This window comes from Silene latifolia, chromosome Y, assembly GCF_048544455.1.
Source record: "Silene latifolia isolate original U9 population chromosome Y, ASM4854445v1, whole genome shotgun sequence".
In the NCBI taxonomy this organism is placed as follows: Eukaryota; Viridiplantae; Streptophyta; class Magnoliopsida; order Caryophyllales; family Caryophyllaceae; genus Silene; species Silene latifolia.
Genome location: NC_133538.1, coordinates 297,767,612 through 297,790,164, shown reverse-complemented (window position 1 = coordinate 297,790,164; position 22,553 = coordinate 297,767,612).

Sequence of the window (22,553 nt, the reverse complement as noted above, 5' to 3'; positions counted from 1 at the left end):
TTTGAGTTTGACCTGGACACCCCATTGAGGCGCGAGCCTCTTTGCATAGCAAAGGGCTTCTGTCTCAGGCCAAAACTCGGTTTTAGCTCGTCTAACCTATATTTGAATCGTGTTATGCATTGTTCATGCTTATAAAGTTATGAAAACAGTAAAGACATGAAATAAATGAGACATTTACACCCTCAAACTTACGTGTATTGATGTTTGTGAAGTAGACGACTTTAGAGACGGTTTTCTCATTGTGACTAATCGCGATCAAAGAAGTTTAAAAAGGTGCCTTAAAAAAAGATTTTGTTTTGAAAGTGAGTTGAAAATATGTTATTAAAACATGTTGATTGATGAATTGAGTTGGTCAAATGGTTCGGTCAAATGCACGGCGATGGTACCAAATAAAATGTGTAAGGCTTGTGTTTACGATCGGTAGGTCGTAAACACGTGTCGATTTTGTGACTTTGGAAGTCGGGTCTAGAAGTTTAAGGGAGATGTGAGGGGGTGGACGCTCGCGTGAGAATTGTGTTGTGTGATGGTGGGTAATTATAGAGAAATGTGGGATGGTAGGTCGGTTGAGTTTGCTTAGAGGCTAAGCAGATACCCCATTGAGGCGCGAGCTACCTTGTGATACAAATGGATGTATTGTCTTTTTCAATTTGGACGTGGCCTTTGCTCTATCCCTTGTTTAATTGGTTTGATATGTGGTATTGAAATGAGATGTCGTGTAACAATATGGGCATCTAATAAGATGATTTTGGTGTTACTTGGGGTAGGTAATTTGTGTGCTTGACTCGGGTTTGACCCGTGTGAGTCGGGATTTGAATTTCGAGTCGGTTTTTGGCCCGGTGTCAGTTTTGACTCTAATTAGGGTCATTTTAATGGAAATTACATGATAAAAACATTCATGGAATTATTTTTGACATTCGAGATTTGGTTTGACTCGGGTTAACTCAGGTTGACTTGAGTTGCGGGGTTTTGAGTCGGTTTTGGGTCCGAAGACAGTTTTCACTCTAGTTAGGATCATTTTTGTTGGAATATGTGTCCTCAATAATAGTTCGATCACATGATTTAATATCATAATTAAATCTCATATTAAGAATACGTAAGGGATGATTCATTAATATAGTCAACTCATCAACATTAATCGGTAATGATTGGCTGACTAGAGTTTGACATTACTGTCGTATGACGGTGGTGCTCAGTTGATCCCTTAAGGTCACACCTAAAGGACAATTCCCTTAATGGATAAATTGATTAATTGTATGACGATACAAGGTGATCAATTCCTTAAAATTGAACAATTCACTTTTGAGAGAGAATATTGATATCTTATTATAATGGAATTAAATAAGATTTATTTTAGTAATGAAAATGCTTTATTGCTAAAATTGTTTATTGTTTGAGAAACAATAGAGATAAGAATGAATGGTTAATTATAATTACAAGATGTTGTGAATTATAATTAAATGACCCATTTTGTTTATGTGATCAAGTATCACTAGTCAATTTGTTGTATGTAATTTAATTAATTTGTAAAATGATATTTATGTGATAAATGTGCATTAAATTAATTAATAACATGTAAAATACAACATGTGACATATTGTGTGACCAATGACAAATTGACAAAATAAAATGGTAGTCCATTTTAAGTGTGTTGGACCACAATGAAGGGAGTATAAGTGGGTTGTGATGATTTTATTTTATGTGATGAAATAATAAACAATTGAACCTATGCATACTACCCTTACACACCTAAATTGTTGGTAAGAGTAAAAGGAAAAGGAGATTCCATTTTGGCTTGTTCTCCTTGACCCCCACCGGTTTCCTCTTCTCTTTTTAGAGAATTTTGTTCTCTTATTAGTCTTACACATTCAACATCATTCATTAATATCTTCTTACATGCAAAAATATTCCTTCTCTCCCACATCTTTATAAAACAAGTTTTTAGATATACAAGCATTTGTTCATCCATTCTAATATCACAACAAGATTACTAGTGTAGTAATAGTAATAATAATAGAATCATTTTAAGGATATTAGTTTATTAATATAGTTAATTAGTATACTAGTTTAAGGGACAAGTCTTGGGTGCAATTTAAGGAGGATCTCTACTTTGGGATTTTGGAGGATCATCCAACACATTAAGCTCAAGAACAAGTGAAGGAAGGTGACCTTACTTGTGCCCTATATTTTGAACCATCTCACAATTTAAGGGACATTGTTTTTCTCATAAATCTTTCATTTTGTTATGCATGCACTAGATCTAAAGAACAAATAATTAAGAAGTTAATTAGTTCACTATTAGAGGAGTCTAATAATAAGTAAAGGAACCTAACAATTTTAATGGAAATGACATGATAAAGACATTCATGGCATTATTTTTGATATTCGGGATTTGGGTTGACTCAGGTTGACTCGAGTTACGGGTTTCTGAGTCGCTTTTGGTTCCAAAGACGGTTTTAACTCTAAATAGTGTTGTTTTAATGCAAATGAAGTTAGAAAACTTTTGAAATCATTTTTCATATCCGAGTAGTGCATTAAACCGTCCCATGTATAGCCAATCCACGCACGCATATAAAAAACACGTTATAGTCCGATCATCATCGGGTGGTTTTTGGAAGGTGCAGACAGTGGGTATCTACAGAGCCCACACTTTGACTGAGGCTTGGACGGGGCGAAAGTCAAAGTATAGCCTCTAGTTCAATCGAAGATTACAACCAGAAGACCATTGCGACGTCGAGGCGACTCAAAAGAGTTTGAGTCAAGGACTTGCCGTCGGGAAGGGCGACGTCGAGGCGACTCGGGGATTCGAGTCAAGGACCTGCCGTCGGGAACAGTTTAGATTCTGTCGACTTCCGATTCGGGTCGTTTAAAGTCCATTAGACTACGTATAAAGGCTCGCCAGCCATAAGAAGGAGTCATACCTGAGGCATCTTCCGGTATGTCCTCGCGTGTTTGCGGACAAAGGCTCGCCAGCTTGAAAAGGAGTAGCACTCGAGGCATCTTCGGGATACGTCCTTGGGTTTTATCTTGCTTACGGACAAAGGCTCGCCAGCCGTGTTGCAGATATGAAGGGGGCTCGCCCGCCACGGTGCGTTATAAGGCTCGCCAGCCATGGTGCGTACATGAGGAGGACTCGCCAGTCGCGGCGCATATATGAGGAGGGCTCGCCAGCCACGGTGCGTTGTAAGGCTCGCCAGCCATCGATGGTCGAATGATCAACTCTGGGAAATAGCTTGTGTGACTTCCATTTGAAAATCGGCACTCGTTGGGGAGTTAGAAACTTCTCAGAACTCGCCAGGGATATGAGTTGCTGCTTATTAGAAGGTAGCGTGTGCCTTGTAATCAGCGGGGTTAAAGCTCTTAGACTTGATGGGTCGCCGTTTGTTGGGAAGAACCCAGTACCCAGTTGGAGTGAGTTTTTCTTCTCAAGATTACCTGCATGGTTAGTGACTACACAAATCCGCAGTAGCATAGACAAGCATGTAGCACGCAAGAACATAAGCACATAAGCACATAAGCATGTGAGCAATTAGCATATAAGCAACTAGCATATACTATCTCGCGTGAGGGGAGATAGGAGTTTTGAATGTTGTGAAGCTTAAAAGCCGTTAAGAGTTAGAATTTGTTTCTCGTAGATCCGTGATTCGATAGATCGGAAACACATGACCATTGGGATACTGACTCACACAGACGCACACTGACAGACTGACAAATGGGCAGTCGTGAACGTGACACAAAGTCAGTTTCGACACAACATGTGGTTGACTCTGACAGACTTTGCACATATAAGTGCAACTCCTTGGCCAATAAAGGGTGATAACGCGTATCAAATCCCTGAGGTAGAAGGTCCGCTCGGCTGGGGAACATGAATTGATTATCTTCTCCAGACATCTTTGCCCTTGTTTGCTTACTTGAGATCCCTCTCGAGGTATGATGATTCGGAGAGCGGAACCAAGGCTTTGTCATCGTCCGAACCGAGCACTAGACTATGGGCATTTTTTTGGACTGTAGTTAAGACTCTAAAGATGTTTAAGGGTAAAGGATGGGTGGTGTCTTGAAAGAGAAGCCCCCAGAGTGAGAAGGTGGGAATTTGACAAAACATGGAATGGGCGACGTCTTAAGGAAGAACCTCCAGTAAAGAGGTATGAGATTAATTTTCTGCAGTTGGGTGGGCTGGTTTTGAGGAATGATGTTCATGGTTGAGATTGAGATGGGTGCGCGGTTGTGTCCTTGTTGGAGGACTGCCTACGTATTCGCGTGTTTGCGAAATCAAACCAGATCGTAGTTTTGAGCTGGTTTTTGAGGATTGAAAATTGGAAATGTTGTGAAAGGAGTATGTGGTTGTGCCCTTGTAATAGGACTGCCTATGCATTCGCGTGTTTGCGAAATCAAACCAGATCGTAGTTCTGAGCTGTTTTTTTTAGGGTTGAAAATTAGAATTGTTTGGAAAGGGATGTGCAGTTGTGTCCTTGTTGGGGGAATACCTACGTATTCGTGTGTTTCCAAAATCAAACCAGATCGTTGTTCTGAGTGTGTGTGAAATGGGTTGCAAATTGAAGGTTTAAAAATTGAATGTGTGTAGGGATGTGGTTGTGCCCTTGTAATAGGACTGCCTACATATTCACGTGATGTAAAATCAAAGCAGATCGTAGTTCAGGGTGTGTGCCTAAGCGAGTTGTTAGGACCTTAAATTGATTTTGAGGGATATGGTTGTGTCCTTGAAGGACTGCCTACGTATTCACGTGAAGTGAAATCAAACCAGATCGTACTTCTGAATGTGTACCTAAGCGAGTTGTTAGGACCTTAAAGTGTGTGGGTCACGACGGTAAAAGCCGTTTGGTGACTCGAAAAATCATTTGAGAAAAATCCTCCTTGATTATGAATCGAAGAGGTGTAATTTGTGAAAATCTTCCTTATCATGTGAGCACACTAAAAAGTGGACCCTAAGGGTAGACTAGGTATGTACCGTTCTCGGCAGCAAAGCATTCGAGGACTCCGTATCTGGGTCAGGGTGAAAATATCTTCGACATTATGGAATATGGAGCTTGGTGATGATAGGTTAGTTTGACAGATAAAAATCTGGAGTTGAGGGTCACGACGGTGAATTCCGTTTGGTGACTTGAAGGGTGATTGGAGAGAAATCCCTCTTGATGATGAATCGAAGAGGCATAGTTTGAAAAGAGTTTCTTATTATGTGAGCACACTAAAAAGTGGACTCTAAGAATAAAATGTGCATGTCCCGTTCAGGGAGCAATGTTTTTTGAAGACTGCGTATCTGGGTCAAGGTGGAAATGGCTTCCACATTATGAAATGTGGAGCCTTGTAATAAAAGGTTTGTTTGACAGATAAAAATCTGAAGTTTGTATTTTGTGGTGTTTAGGCCGATGGGTTACGGCTTGTGATGTGGTGCGGAATGGGGTCACAGGCTTGATGTGGCCTGAGCACGAAATGGTTGGTAAACAAATGTGGGATCAGAATCCCATGTCTGGACCTTAAAGATTAAGGTGTGATATTTTGAGCTTGAGGGAAATCCTCAGAAGCCTAGATAGTTCTCCCTATAACAGTCTGTGGAAGGACTTAGGGGTGAAGCAGTGTTGGTTATGATCTCAAGGGGAATCCCCAGGAGCGTAGATAGGTTTCCCTATAGTAGTAGTCTGTGGAAGAACTTAGGGGTGAAGCATTTTTGGGTTTAGTTGACGAGTCTTGAGCTCTTGTTTTAGCTCTTTGAAATTAGGTTTTGGTATTTTTGTGTTTTGTACTTGTTGGTCCTGGAGTTTAGAGGGAAGAAACGTTGGTCATGGGCTTTGGACTTGGTGTTTTGGACTGACTTGTTTGGTGTTTTTGACTTGTCGGTCCAGGGCTTTGTATTTTGTACTCACTTGTCCAGGATTTTGTGCGTTGGATGCTTTCTTTGGATTTTGGCCTTTTTGAGAAAAGAGTTTCAATCTTGTTTTGTTTTGATTTTGTTGGAGCTAGTGTCCTCCACAGTTAGTGTGATAACGTGTATAAATCTCTTATAGGTTCACAGGGTATACTTAGTATTTTATCAGTTGATTAACGTTTACTAATAACGGTTGGCTTGCTAGAAGTTTGACTTTATTGTCATACTGATGGCGGTGATCAACTGGTCCCTAAAAGTCACACCTAAAGGATGTGTTTGAGAGATGTGATTATATGAAAATATAATCACATTGATGCCTTATATGACTAAAAGGTTAGTCCAAGTATTTGACTAAAAAGTTAGTCAATGTGATGATGAGACGATTATTTAATACAATTAAATAATATCAGCTGAGACGAATTAATTGTTAATTCGTAAATTGAATATAAACAGTTATATTTAATTAATGTATATAATGTTAGCTTAAACGAATTAAGATGTTAATTCGTAATTAAACATAAACGGTTATATTTAATTAGCAAATTATAAATATGTGATATTTATAGTTAATGTATATATTATACGAAATTGTCATAATAAATGTTGACAGACCGGTATTAATAAATTGACTACAAACTGTTGTGTGTGGACTTATTAGATACGTGACGACATAAATGACAATTGATAAATATACACATTTTATACAATTTGATAACAACCTAAAATAAGAAGATTTTTTCCTTATTTTTGGTTGTTGGTCACACGGTTTAAGGAAGAAAAAAAGGGAGAAAAATATCTTCCCTATTTCTCTCCTTTGGACGAGTAAATGAGGTGAGAGAGGGATCATTTTCTCACTTGTTTTTTTTGACCTAAAACACTCTCATCACAAAACACTAAAAACTACCCTAAAATTATTAGAAATTAGGGTTTTCTTTCTGGCAAGAAAGAGGCATTTCTCGGAGCATATTGGGTGCAATGATTAGGAGAATATCGATCTCGATATTTGTTCTTAGGCCATATTGCTAGGATCGGAGGTTAATTTTAATCTCTATTCTTTTGTTTATGCAATTTCGTTTATGACTCGTAATTTCATATTTCATAATTTCGTTATAATCCAAATTTTCTTGATGAGATATACCGATATTTCCAATTGATTTTAGCTTGGGTCTTGGCCTTGACGTTAGGTGAGTAGCCTTTGGCTTTGGCTTTGACTTTGGTTTTTGCTTTGACTTTGACTTTGGCTTTGGCCTTGAGTGAATTGCTTTTGGCTTTGGTTTTTGCTTAGGCCTTGAGCTTTGGCTTTGGGTGAATGGATATTGTCTTGGGCCTTTGATTTTGGCCTTTCGCTTTGACTTTGGGTGAATGGATATTGGCTTGGGCCTTTGATTTTGGCCTTTCGCTTTGGCATTGGGTGAATGGCTATTGGCTTGGGCCTTTGATTTTGGCCTTTCGCTTTGGCTTCGAATAAATGGCTATTGGCTCGGTTGGCCTTTCACTTTGGTTTTGCTATTGGAGATTGGCCGAATGGCTTTTGGCCTTTTGGTTTTGTTTTGGCTTTATTGTTTCTTTGCCGTTCTTTGTTCGAGGAAGGTAAAGGTGCGGACGGGAATGTACCCATTGGTGAGGGGTTGATACTTGGTGATGGGATGTTTTTGTGGGGAATGGGCCTGCCTTCCGTCATTGATCGTGAACAAGGAGATGTTCTTGTTTGTTATCTTGGTTCGTCGTAGAATCCCTTTGATAAGAGCTCGTTCTAGATTGGGTGCTAATGAAAGGTTTCTATTGCCAAACGTGGAAGAGGTAAAGAGAATGGACATGGAGTTTCGGGTCCTTTGCTTGCTCGGTACGGAACGTCACTCGAGAGTACTCACATTGAATTGGAACATGTTGTTTGTTTTATATCAATTCTCAAATCAATTCTCGTTGTCAGCGGGAAATGGTAAAGGGGAGAATATATGATAGTTGGAAATCGTTCTTTTATTTAGATAAATAAGATGTTAGCACAGACTCGATGAATACGTGTGACTCATGGGGACAGCCCCCAGTTGTCATTTAGGAATAAAAAAGACAGATGCTAGGATAGATATGAAAAAGCCTAAGACTCGGACTCGGACTCGAACTCAATCGTAGATACGGACTCCTAATCATCACTTTCCTCCTCGAAGGTCTCTTTCGCAGCATCTGGCGGCTTGAATGTCTGGTCTTGAGCATTGACCGACTTGAGCACTTCACTCTCGTCGTTGGGAATGATATGAGGATAATAGTTCATGAGGCTTTCATCTCCTTGCAGAAAGAGATGTTCAGGAGGGTTTTTTACATCACTTGGTTGGCCTAGGGATGAAGCTATCAGTTGATGGTTGTCGATCATATCTTGAATAACATGTTTCAGTTTAAAGCATGTTTTAGTATCATGACCTTTTCCTTGATGATATTGGCAATAGGCACTGCCGTCCCAGAAACGGGTTTTCCTCTGTTCAGACGGGTCCGGAGTGGGCCCGATTAGTTGTAGCTTCCTTTCAATCACAAGCTTTTGAAGAGCTACGGCATAGGTTGTGTTGAGGTTAGTGAATGTCCTTTGAGAACGTTCAACCTTTGCATTTGACTTGAGACATCTAGAAGGATTATCTTGACTGAGAGGTGTAATTATGATTTTTCCAGCTTCAATCATATCTTGAAGACATGCTTGAATTTGAAACAGGTTTCGGTGTCATGGCCCTTGCCTTAATGGTATTGGCAACAAGCATTACCATCCCAGGATCGGGCTCTTTTGTGTTCTGGTTTGTCCGGAGTCGGACCAATGGGTTGCAGCATTCCTTCTTAAACAAGTATCTCCAGAGCGGTGCCATATGTTATTCCCAGATCTGTGAAAACCCTTTGATGTTTTCCCGTGGTTCCAAAATTTGTGTTTTTGGGGATGTTTTTGTGAGTTTTGTTTTAGGTAACCCTGAGCGGAAGCAGGATTTGGTCGTTGTCAATGGGAGGTTTTGAGGAAATTGCTTGACATTTTGAAGGGGGTTTTGGTGAGGTGATTTCATGTTCTTTGTTGGTGGGTTCATGGATGTGGGAACCATCGGACAATTCCTCATTTTCAACAGTTGTTGGTTGGTGAATGGAGGTTTGTTTCCTTGATGGTCAGGTTCATTTTCGGTACTACCACACCTCTTCTCCAAATTAGCTACCCGAGTGTTCAAATCATCGATATCCACTTGCAGCTTTGAGAATATATTGTTGATAGAGACGGAGAGCATCATTATAGCGCTTTATATGCCATCTTCGTCAATTGCATGAATTTTCTCATCCTCAGGAGAGATGAGATGAGAGCAGTCTAGGGAAGATTCCTGACTGTGTTAAATAGGGTATTCAGGAGGGTTGTTTTTGTTATTTGTTGAGGGGGGTAATGGTAATTCACCCTTTTTGATCATATCAAGGATGGCACCTTTCAGGGGGAGACACATTTCAATATCGTGTCCGCGACCTTGGTGATATTAACAAAATAGTTTTTCGTCCCATCTTCGACCTCACTTGCTTGGTAAAGAGTCTGGAGTTGGAGCAATTGGTTTGAACTTTCTTTTGGAGATTAGCCTTTCCAAGGCTGTGGCATAAGGCATACCCAAATCAGGGAAGGACCTATGAGGTCGTCTGGTTTTGGTTTGGTCGTTGGCCAGTAGCCGGCTTTCAAGAAGCTTAACCCTTTGCTCAATATCAGAAGAGGTAAAATTCCCGGTTATCATTTTGTCCTGAACCTCGGAGAGACGAGTGCTCAAGTTTTCCATGGTAGCTAGGAGTCGAAGGACCAACATGTTAGTTTCGGCAGAACTCATGGCGGATGAAGGTTGATCAGCTTCTTGAGTTTCCGATTGGCAATCGATTGCACCCAAGGGATTCCTATTGGACATAACGATAGGTGTTATAACTTGTCTTGGCAAGGGATTGCACAAACAAAGGCAAGTACGACACATATGTATTAAAGGCGGTTATGTCATGAAGATGCGACGGTGTGAATAGGTTATGAGTTCATTAAAGATTGTGAATGACCTCTTGTGTTTGAACTCTTGGTGTATGACTTGAATTTAGACTCGAGTGTCAACTTTGGCATAGTGATGCCTAAACAGACAACTTCTGACTTAGTTTGGATGTGCGTTGATGGCGTGACGCCGTTAGACAAGACACGTACACAGACTTGACCTTTGATCTGTAATGTAGGGGAAATGCGGGTTTAAAACCCACTAGGTTTTGACTCCTAACACCATTGAAGATGTCTCGACAATTAGGTGACACGACCAAGACCAGAAGGTAGGTACTAACTTCGGCGGAGACTCAACGTTATCTAGACTACTTGACTTCAAATCGACTGGACTCTAATCGACTCGAGGCTGAATCGGAATGATGGACTAAAATTTTCGAAAATAAAAATTTCCAAAAAGATTCATTTGTCACTTTATGGACGGCTTCCGAAGAGTAGGGATCTTTAGAAGGTCGGACAGTTGAAAGGGTTGTCTTGGGTTTGTTTTCAAAAGACGGTTTGAGTTGAGATTGCGTCGGCTCTGAAAACAATGTATCGTTTTCGAAGACGGTTTTTGAAATTCCGAATCACGGATTTGAAAATCGAGAATTGAAGAGTTTGGAATCGTCATCACAATGGCCATGAAAACGGTTAAATTTGCTTTCAAAAGATTTTGAAATTGTGTTAAAAAATTGAAAACGGTTAAATTTGTTTTCAAACGATTTGATTTTGAAATTTAAATTTGAAAACGGTTAAATTTGTTTTCAAAGATTTGAAATTAGATTTAAAATTTGAAAACGGTTGAATTTGTTTTTAAAAATATTGGAATTGTAATTGAAATTTGAAAACGGTTAAATTTGTTTTCAAAGATTTGATTTTGAATTGAAATTTGAAAACGGTTAAATTTGTTTTCAAAGATTTGATTTTGAATTGAAATTTGAAAACGGTTAAATTTGTTTTCAAATTATTTGAAATTGTATTTGAAATTTGAAAACGGTTAAATTGATTTTCAAAGATATGATTTTGAATTGAAATTTGAAAACGGTTAAATTTGTTTTCAAATGATTTGAAATTGGATTTGAAATTTGAAAACAACTGAATTTATTTTCAAATGATTTGATTTTGAATTTGAAATTTGAAAACGCTTAAATTTTTTTTCAAAGATTTGAAATTGGGTTTGAAATCTGAAAACGGTTAATTTTGTTTTCAATGATTTGAAATTGGAAATTGTGAGGACTGAATTCGTCATTACGGCAGGTTAGAAAACCGTTTTAACCTTTGAAAGACGGTATGCAAATTGAAAATTGTGAGAATTGAAATCGTTATTACGACGGCTTATAAAGGCCAAATTTGATTTAGAAAACGAGATTTGAAATTTGGAAAGTTGCACGGGTTGAAATCGTCATCACGACGGTTTGAAAGACGTTTCTGTTTAAAAAATTGATTTCGAATTTTGAAAATTCGAGGGTAGAATTCGTCATTACGACGGCGTAAAAGGGCGCTTTGAGAATGCAACGGTCGGCGACAGACCGAGGTTCGAAATGGCCATTACGAAGATGCAAAAGGGTATTTTGAAATGGTTTGTGAAAACAAACGTTTGAAATCGTCATTACAACAACGTGTAAAGGCGCATTTGAAATTGGTTATAAAAACCGGGATTTGAAATGGCCATTATAACGGCATAAAAAGGTGTTTGGAAATGGTTGTAAAAAATCGGGTTTGAAAATCGTCATTACGACAGCGTAAAAGGTGGGTAACGGTCGGCGAAAGACCGAGGTTTGAAACGACCATTATAACGATACGAAATGTGTTTTTGAAACGATTGTAAAAACCGGGCATGAAAATCGCCATTACGGCTGCGTAAAAAGGCGTCTTGAAATGGTTGTAGAAAACCGAGTTTGAAAATCGTCATTACGACGGCCTAGAAAGACGTGCAACGGTCGGCTAAAGATCGAGTTTTGAAATGGCCATTATAACGGAGCAAAAAGGTGTTTTGGAAAGTTTTAAATGACACGGAAGGATTTATGATCACATAACACATAAGCACTCGCAGTTCATTATATTATGCACAATGCTAACACGGGTTTTGGCGTAATAAGGGTGGTTACACACCAAGCGATCAAACCCCGATTTGCGAGAGGGATACCAATCCAAACAAAATGTGTAAGGAGGGTGTCCTAGCCTCGTGCTTGAAGGTGATGAAAGCTCTTTGATGAAACAGAAATGTGTAACATCAACGGTATGCTTGACTCAATCGGGATTCTAAACGCGGGAATGAGAAAACTCACACCGACGAGATGAGCCAATTGGTCGATAAAGGTTAGGTTGTGGGCCCGGACAAGGAACCTGACTTATGACCATAATATCAATTAATGCACTTTAACCACGACCTCGTTCGAGTTTCACCTCTAAGGATCACAAAGACACAAGTGCCCTAGTTTTCCCCAGCGGAGTCGCCAATCGGTGGACATGGGCCACAGGCCAGCCTGCGGGCGCGATGCCGCCTGCCGGTCCGTAGTCACGGGCCACCTGCACACCAAGCTAATCTGTGGACATGCAGCGGTCTTTTGAAAGCCACGCTCGGTGGCGTAAAAATGCTTTCGACCGGATCGCTTTAGATCGGTCGGTTTCGTCTCGGCAAAGGTCTCGAAACGATGCCGAGATGTTCGGAGTCGCCAGCAAGCATTTTTAGGATGCTTGGAACCCGTTCGAATATACTTTATACCTAGGTCAATCAAGGCAAAAAGCGGTGCTTGACATAGGTACTAAAGATAAGGACTCGTCCCCCTTTTAGCATTTTATGCCTAAAATGACTCTCGTGCGCCCTGGATAAGGCCATCCACTATCCAAAGGTTCTGAGTAAGGGCTGAGGGTACGTATTGGGAAGCCCTTTAATCGGACACCCAATCCCGCCCACGTTAGCGGCCTCGACTGATCGATCGTGGTTGTTTAAGTGCAAGAGTTGATAAAACGGTTTAAATGCATGAATGCGCATCCAAAAGTCTTAACCTAACATGTGAATATTTCCTAAGTCGGTTGTTTATGCATGTACCAAGAAATTGGTGTCAAAGTTGGATTTAGATTGATTTGCATGTGAAAACGGAAATTAAACATCCATTTACCAAATTCGGGTTATGATGCTTAACACGATCCATTTATTTGAAAAAGTGTGTTTAAAAGATAAAGTATAAAATGCAAACTCGTCAATCTGATCCGTCACGTATTCGGCGTGATCGGGATCGTCCTAGAAAAGTACCAAAACGAAACAGAATCATGCCAGGCAACCCCATTGGGGCGCGAGCCCATTGGCGAAGGAAGGGGCTCTGCCCAGGTTTATAAAAGATGAAAACAGGAGGCCTTGGGGCGCGAGCCATGAGCCGAACCAAGAGGCGTCTCCTTGTTGTAAAAAGGTTGTTTAAAACCATTTTAAAAGGTTGTTAAAAAGGTTATTTAAAACCGTATTTGTGATGAATGATTGCAAATGTTGTTTGGATGACTCGGAATAATTACTATTATGTTAGTAATATTCGTTGTCGGATTTGCAAGTTTGAAAAGCATAGTTTACAAATAAAAATGTAAAATGTGTGTGCTTAACCGTTTTGCCACCGCACTTGAATTAAATCGACATGGTATATATATTAGCCAAGGATGACATATGATATGGTCAAGACAAAGATGAAATAAAATGAAATAAAAGTGAAATGAAAATTTTTGATTTGAACTAATTATGTTAATTTCATTTCTTTGTAATTATTCAAGTTTCTCATCGTACTCGGATTAAACCGACATGGTATAAAGAACCAAGGATGATTATGAATTATGACTATTATGTTTGTAAATGTAAATAAATGAGAAAAATGGTAAATAAAACAAAAGGGGGTTACAATACCCTTTAATTTGTAATTAACCAATAATATCATCGAGTCACGGAATAAACCGTCATGGTATAAAGAACCAAGGATGAATTTTGTAATGGTCATCGTAAAAATGAATTAAAATGGTAAATAAAAGAAGATAATTTCCTTTAAAATGTAATTAACCAATTAATATCACCGAGTCACGGATTAAACCGTCATGGTATATGGAATCGAGGGTGATTATAATTTATGGCTAAATAATTTGTCATAAAAATGATTTGAAACATATGAAATGGTATAAACCGTAATAGAAAAGAAGTAAAAATAAAAGAAAGTGTTGAAGGAAAGACGAACTCAAACACGTTTGAGTCTGACCTGGACACCCCATTGAGACGCGAGCGTCTTTGCATAGCAAAGGGCTTCTGTCTCAGGCCAAAACTAGGTTTTGGCTCGTCTAACCTATATTTGAATCGTGTTATGCATTGTTCATGCTTATAAAGTTATGAAAACATTAAAGACATGAAATAAATGAGACATTTACACCCTCAAACTTACGTGTATTGATGTTTGTGAAGTAGACGACTTTAGAGACGGTTTTCTCGTTGTGACTAATCGCGATCAAAAAAGTTTAAAAAGGTGCCTTAAAAAAGGATTTTGTTTTGAAAGTGAGTTGAAAATATGTTATTAAAATATGTTGATTGATGAATTGAGTTGGTCAAATGGTTCGGTCGAATGCACGGCGATGGTACTAAACAAAATGTGTAAGGCTTGTGTTTACGATCGGTAGGTCGTATACATGTGTCGATTTTGTGACTTAGGAAGTCGGGTCCAGAAGTTTAAGGGAGATGTGAGGGGGTGGACGCTCGCGTGAGACTTGTGTTGTGTGATGGTGGGTAATTATAGAGAAATGTGGGATGGTAGGTCGGTTGAGTTTGCTTAGAGGCTAAGCAGACACCCCATTGAGGCGCGAGTTACCTTGTGGTGCAGATGGGTGTATTGTCTTTTTCAATTTGGATGTGGCCTTTGCTCTATCCCTTGTTTGGTTGGTTTTATATGTGATATTGAAATGAGATGTCGTGTAATAATATGGGTATCTAATAAGATGATTTTGGAGTTACTTGGGGTAGGTAATTTGTGTGCTTGACTCGGGTTTGACCCGTGTGAGTTGGGATTTGAATTTCGAGTCGGTTTTTGGCCCGGTGTCGGTTTTGACTCTAATTAGGGTCATTTTAATGGAAATGACATGATGAAAATATTCACGGCATTTTTTTTGACATTCGAGATTTGGTTTGACTCGGGTTGACTCAGGTTGACTCAAGTTGCGGGTTTCTGAGTCGGTTTTGGGTCCGAAGACAGTTTTGACTCTAGTTAGGGTCATTTTAATGGAAATAATATGATAAAGACATTCATGGCATTATTTTTGACATTCGGGATTTGGGTTGACTCAGGTTGACTCGAGTTGCGGGTTTCTGAGTCGGTTTTGGGTCCGAAGACGGTTTTAACTCTAAATACTGTTGTTTTAATGCAAATGAAGTTAGAAAACTTTTGAAATCATTTTTCATATCCGATTAGTGCATTAAACCGTCTCATGTATAGCCAATCCACGCAAGCATATCAAAAACACGTTATAGTCCGATCATCATCGGGTGGTTTTTGGAAGGTGCAGATACTGGGTATCTACACCTACTCTCGAGGCATTTAATAATTTGTAGTATAAAATATTAAAACTCTTTCAAACTTAATCTTATTCGAAATCTAGACTTATGGCATGAGTTTAGAAATGACTAGTAATTCATCATATGAATTGTGACACCCCTCGATGAGGCATCAAAAGAACTATTAAATTTAAGCGGAAAATACGATATTTTTAAAACCTTTAAAAGTTTAAAGTGCAAAATGCAACATAAGTGATCAAACGAAAATGAAAAGAAAGATAATTAAGTTTTACAATTAAAAACAAAGTGCGTTGGGGAAAAGATATCCCACGAATAAGCACAAGTCTAATGATAGGTGAGTCTAATAAAACGATAACTAAAGTCCAAGGGTCAAAGTTCTCCCAACACTACAACAAATTGTCACTTGCGCCACGAATTATGCCACGGGAATTTATAACTCGTGGCTAAATTCTGCTTAGCCACGGGAAAAACTTGTTCATTATTTTGGAAAAAAAATTTATGCCACGGGATAACTTTACCCGTGGCAAAAAGTCACTTGCGCCACGAATTAGGCTACACCCGTGGTAAATAATCATTTTAGCCATGAGCTATGTCACACCCGTGGCGAAATTTTATTTAGCCACGAAATGTTCCGTGGCAAAAACTTTTTTAGCCACGAACTAACAACACCCGTGGCGAGTATCTTTTCCGACTTAAATTAAGATATTTTCATGTTAAGGCAAACCAAAAAATTGCTTGCTTTTAAAAATATACAAAATCTGAATGAAATTTAATCAAATATAAATAATATGAAAATACATTTAAATATAAAATTTTGGAAACACTTTTTTTAACTTAATTAATATTTTTTATTATTTTATTTACTTTAATAAGCAATTTTAAAATTTTATAAACTTATGTGTAAGCAAAGAAACGTTTATCGTCTAATTTTTTTTCATTTTTTACAAATCACAATTATGCTTTATATGTTTTTCAAAACATTGATAATTTAAGAATTTTGTTTTAATATACTCTATTTGATCCGTTCCAAAGGTAACATAGAGGAAAATGGAGTATTTAAGAAAAAGGTGGAAAAAGTAACGGTAAAGAGGGAAAAAAATAGGTGGGCCACATAATTGTGGGTTTAATTGTTGGATGGTATGTGGATATGTAATGACATTTTGTGTAAATATGAAATGGATATAAGGACAACTTGGTAATGTTGTAGGCCAAATAAGGTATGTTACCTTTGGTGTGGATCATTCATTTTAAGTGTTACATTTGGTGTGGATCGGAGGGAGTATAATTTTGTTTATTAAAGTCATGAATTTCTAGTAATTTCTTTTACTTTTTTTAATTAAATCTTTATAATTTTGAATAAAAATCTTAATGATCGTATTACATTTAAAGACATACTGTATCAATTAAATAAATAAGTTATTTACCATCTATCTAAGAGAAATCTAAAATTCATATAATTGTCAAACCGTTTCATTCAAAATTATATTTACAACTTTATTTGTAAAATATTTATAAAAAAAATTGAATTTGATATAAAATTCAACTTGTTGAGGAAAAAAAATCGGGAAAATTTTTTTAGGAGTAAAAAAGAAACAACAATTAGATTACAAAATAGATTAAATAAAATAAATGCGCTAAGAAATGAAAGTAAAAAAAATGATCTCCCATTAATCAATTAAGAAAAGAACATATTGGAAAAATTATCAATATAAAAATTCAATATGGAAATGTTTTTCATTGAAAATGAGCGCATCACAGGGAAAATATAGAAATAATGATAATTTAAAGTCACATGTACCAATAATGTGAAAATTTTGAGAAAAGAAACAATAAATTATAACAAAGGGAAATCAGTTTCGAAAAATAAGCGATTCTGTTGCACGACAGTTTTTTTCGTGTTTTCTGGGTAAAAAGTGACTACTTTTGGTTAATAGTGACCATTTTGAGGAAAAAAACTTTAATTATATAAAGTGGTCGTTATTTTACAAAAATATGGTCACATTTTTCATATCGCAGGTACGACGGTCATACTATAGAATTTGCATAGAAAAATAAACAAAAAATCGAGTACAAGAGAAATAAAATAAAAATGTCGATAAACTAAAGAAATAAAAAAAATGTTAGGAAAACAAGATTAAATTTACTTTTTGGAGAAAATGGTTTTGCTGACTTCAGCAAAAAAAATTACGTCAAAATCATTAGTCGGGAGGTTAACATCGAAATTTGATTGTTTTGGCCAAAATAATGTTTTTCTCACAAGAATTTGTAAATCATGTTACATTTTTATAATTAAAAAGAACTAAAGGTAAATTTTGAAAGAAAAAAATAAACTTAAAAGGATTCAAAGTGACAATTACATCAACAAAGTTAACTTTCAATTTCGGTAGCACATCAAAAGAACTCTACAGTTAAGCGTGCTCAGGTGAGAGTAGTGTTGGGATGGGTGACCTCCTGGGAAGCCTCTCTGATGCGCACCGGATGCATGACTGGTAAAACCAAATAACGTTCAAATGAATCGACTTAACTAGCGAAACAAGTATCTAGATTGTCGTGGTTCCATATATGATAAAATATTCATTGTGAAAAAAAAAATTATTTTACGTTTTGTTTATTTAATTTTCATATATATTGTTTGCCACGGGAATTATTTTTTCGCCACGGGAATTTTTTTTGGCCACGGGAGTTATTAGCCACGATAGAATCCGTGGCCAAAAATTCAAAAAAAGCCACGTTCTTGCTTTTCCCGTGGCTATCTCTTTGCCACGGCCACTTGCGTCACGGAAGGTATTCCCGTGGCGAAATGACTTAGCCACGGAAATTTGGCACTTGCGCCACGAATTTAGCCGTGGCCCAAGTGCTCATTTGTAGTAGTGCAAGTTCACACGTCTCCCCCATATAATCTGCATCACAAACCTGTCATTCATGTAAACATGATCGCCACAGTTAGTGGGGAGTAACTCAGGGTTCTCCCAGCCACAATATGTCAAAATACAAGTAAGCAAGAACTTAATTAAACATATTGATCATACATCATACTTGAATAATAATGAACAAGGGGATATAAACGATAATCATAATGAGATAGGCATATTATATTCATGATGAGATAGGCATGGTACATTATATTAAATATGCGTTCAAGGGAGTAGAATAACTAAGTCAACCAATTTCATATGAACTCGACTCAACAATTCATGTGAGATAATTAAAATAATATGGAAGACACGAATACGGTCGTTTAGACAAAAACACGCATTTCAAGGAAATATAACATAGATATGAGATTAGTCATCGAATCATATGAATAAGATAAATAATAGATCAATTAAATAGAAAATACATTGATGGAAACCATAGCCATTACTTTGAAAATCTCTTAACAAACATTGTACGGGATGTGGCTACCAATGTTGCATTCATACTTATGGCTTGCATCTCACCATAAGAACGGATAGGAACATCGATCTCGGCGATCATATCGCAACTAGAGGCTTGCATCACACATCTAATATCCGATAGGACCAAGACTCTCACAAACAATCATAGGATACATGAACTCTCGTATATAAAGACACTTCAATGACCATAATTAAGCAGGACATTTACGTAGTATGGACTCACAAGACAAACACGTAGACTCCAACCTCTTGGTAGGACGACGATAATAATACGGTCCTAGTCTGAACCTGGATCCAGACTCTCGGGATGGGCGTCACCCGATTTGACAAACGATATAGCAATCGTATCCAAGACTCGAAACATGGCACGCACTCGTATCCAAAGGTGATAGCTTATCCGATTACGGTTCTATTGGTAGGTCATAAGCCTCAAACAAACAAGTAACGAAAAAGTTATGGCCATTTTACAAAACCTGGTCCAGGCTGTGGCGCAGCCTGCGCCGTGGTGCGGATTCCCATTACTTATTACGGATTCCCAAAAGCGGAACTACACTCAACTACAACATTAAACTCATCTTACTTACTCACTCAATATTACATCCTCAAATTCACCATTCGATTCCATCCATTTAAGTCAAGCACTAGGCACTAGTATCCCAAGACACGTCTCACTACACTTCCCAAGCCTTTCAAATCCCGAACATAAACAACAAATACAAGTTCTCTAACCTTAATAACATATGCAACTCACACTTGACACTCAGCATCCACCAATCAAGAATACTAACTTTATCAAGGATCTAGGTATAAGAACCATTAAAAATGTCTCATCACACTACCTAAGTCTTTCAAACATAACAACCTCTCAAAACCAGGGTTAAGGCTCAAACACAACAATCTCCTCAGAAGTCAAATTTTCAATCAAGGTCAACATTCCTCAAAAGAAGGAGTAATTTCCAATAGGCGTTAAGGTGGGATTAGCAAGGATCAAAGGACAAGTTAGGAGAGTACAAGAGTAACTCCTCAGGAAAAGAAAAGAGAGTTTAGAAGAAGAAGAAAACATTAAGAAGTAAATAATAAGGCAAGATACACAAAGAATGAGAAACATCTTCGAGGAAGTAGAAGCATTCTCCAAAACTTGAACAAATCATCAAGTCTAGACAATAGGCACCAAATCTTGATCTTCTCGTAGGTAAGTTTACGGTCATTGATCGAAGGGCACAAAATTTATTAAATGACAATACACAAACATGTTAGAACCTAACAAGGAGCAAACACACTACATACTACCACCTTAGGTCCTTAATCTTAGCCATCTCTCATTCATTATTCAAGGTCAAGTTCAAGTTTAAATTTGGGGTACACGTGTGTGCGTCGGGAGCAACATAGGCTCTGATACCAACTGTGACACCCCTCGATGAGGCATCAAAAGAACTATTAAATTTAAGCGGAAAATACGATATTTTTAAAACCTTTAAAAATTTAAATTGCGAAATCCACCATAAGTGATCAAATGAAAATGAAAAGAAAGATAATTAAGTTTTACAATTAAAAACAAAGTGAGTTGGGGAAAAGATATCCCACGAATAAGCACAAGTCTAAAGATAGGTGAGTCTAAGAAAACGATAACTAAAGTCCAAGGGTCAACGTTCTCGCTAGCTCACACGTTTCCCCCATATAATCTGCATCACAAACCTGTCATTCATGTAAACATGAACGCCACAGTCAGTGGAGAGTAACTCAGGGTTCTCCCAGCCACAATATGTCAAAATACAAGTAAGCAAGAACTTAATTAAACATATTAATCATACATCATACTTGAATAATAATGAACATGGGGATATAAACGATATCATAATGAGATAGGCATATTACATTCATGATGAGATAGGCATGGCACATTATATTAAATATGCATTCAAGGGAGTAGAATAACTAAGTCAACCAATTTCATATTAACTCGACTCAACTATTCATGTGAGATAATTAAAATAATATGGAAGACACGAATACGGTCGTTTAGACAAAACACAAATTTCAAGGAAATATAACATAGATATGAGATTAGTCATCGAATCATATGAATAAGATAAATAACAGATCAATTAAATAGAAAATACATGGATGGAAACCATAGCCATTACTTTGAAAATCTCTTAACAAACATTGTACGAGACGTGGCTACCAATGTCGCATTCATACTTATGGCTTGCATCTCGCCATAAGAACGGATGGGAACATCGATCCCGGCGATCATATCGCAACTAGAGGCTTGCATCTCACATCTAGTATCCGATAGGACCAAGACTCTCACAAACAATCATAGGATACATGAACTCTCGTATATAAGGACACATCAATTACCATAATCAAGAAAGACATTTACGTAGTATGGACTCACAAGACAAACAAGTAGACTCCAACCTCTTGGTAGGACGACGATAATAATACGGTCCTAATCTAAACCCGGATCCAGACTCTCGAGATGGGCGTCACCCTATTCGACAAACGATATAGCAATCGTATCCAAGACTCGAAACATGGCACGCACTCGTATCCAAAGGTCGAGTAACCTCTAATCGGAAACATGACTTACACTCGTGAAAAAAGGTCCGAAAGGGAAAACATAACCCAATCCAGAAACATGGCTCACACTCGTGACCAAAGGTCCGAAGAAAGGCGGAAGGATACCCTAGTTTGGAAACATGGCTCACACTCGTGACCAAAGATCCGAAAGGGAGAACATAACCCCATCCGGAAACATGGCTCACAGTCGTGATAAAAGGTCCAAAAGGGTAAAATAAGGAATGTCAAGTCGTCAAACAATGTAAACCGTCACACTCGGGTCACAAATACGAGTAACAATGATTATATAAACGTGACGTAAACAATTTATTTGGAGCATGTATAAGTACGAGAGTATAACAAATATCAGGTGCTCCCATGATAAAAGAGTTTCAATACACCATACACAAGCATTAGAAACAAGTTTAAGATGCATACCCAATAACAAACATAAAACCCAATCTATAACAACAAGTTTAGTACTCTACTACAATAAGGGTCAACATCAAACGGTAATAACTTGAGTTCTAGACATGATAATGAGGTGAAACCAGTTGGTGGTGATAGCTTATCCTCTTATGATTCTAACGGTAGGTCATAAGCCTCAAACAAACAAGTAATGAAAAAGTTATGACCATTTTACGAAAACTGGTCCAGGCTGTGGCGCAGCCTGCGCCGAGGTGAGCAGCCTGCATAAATCACTGATTTGCACGGCACAACAAATTCATCTTCATCCACAAATTATTTTTTTATCATGCCATTACCATCTCAATTGCACCATATATTACCCACATAACTTTATACAAGTATTAAGGGTGAAATCAAAGCATAAAAGAGGGATTTAAAACACAAGATTCGATTCAAATTCAAACAATTCCAAACTAACAATTTCATGACATAATTAAACACAATTACTAAGCATGAATAAGACGGTTTCTTTACTAATTCATCCATGTAAACACTCATGTAACCCAAAATATTAGAAGTTTCTTCAACCAACCATGAGATGGTTTCTCACACAAACTCATTCAACAACAAACATGTGAAACAAGAAAAGATTCAATCTTTAACATACATATGAATAAACTACAACATATAAACACACAAATTTGACATAATGTCGAGTAACCCATCACTAATACCTTTTGCACTTAAATCCGCAATAGACTCGTCTAC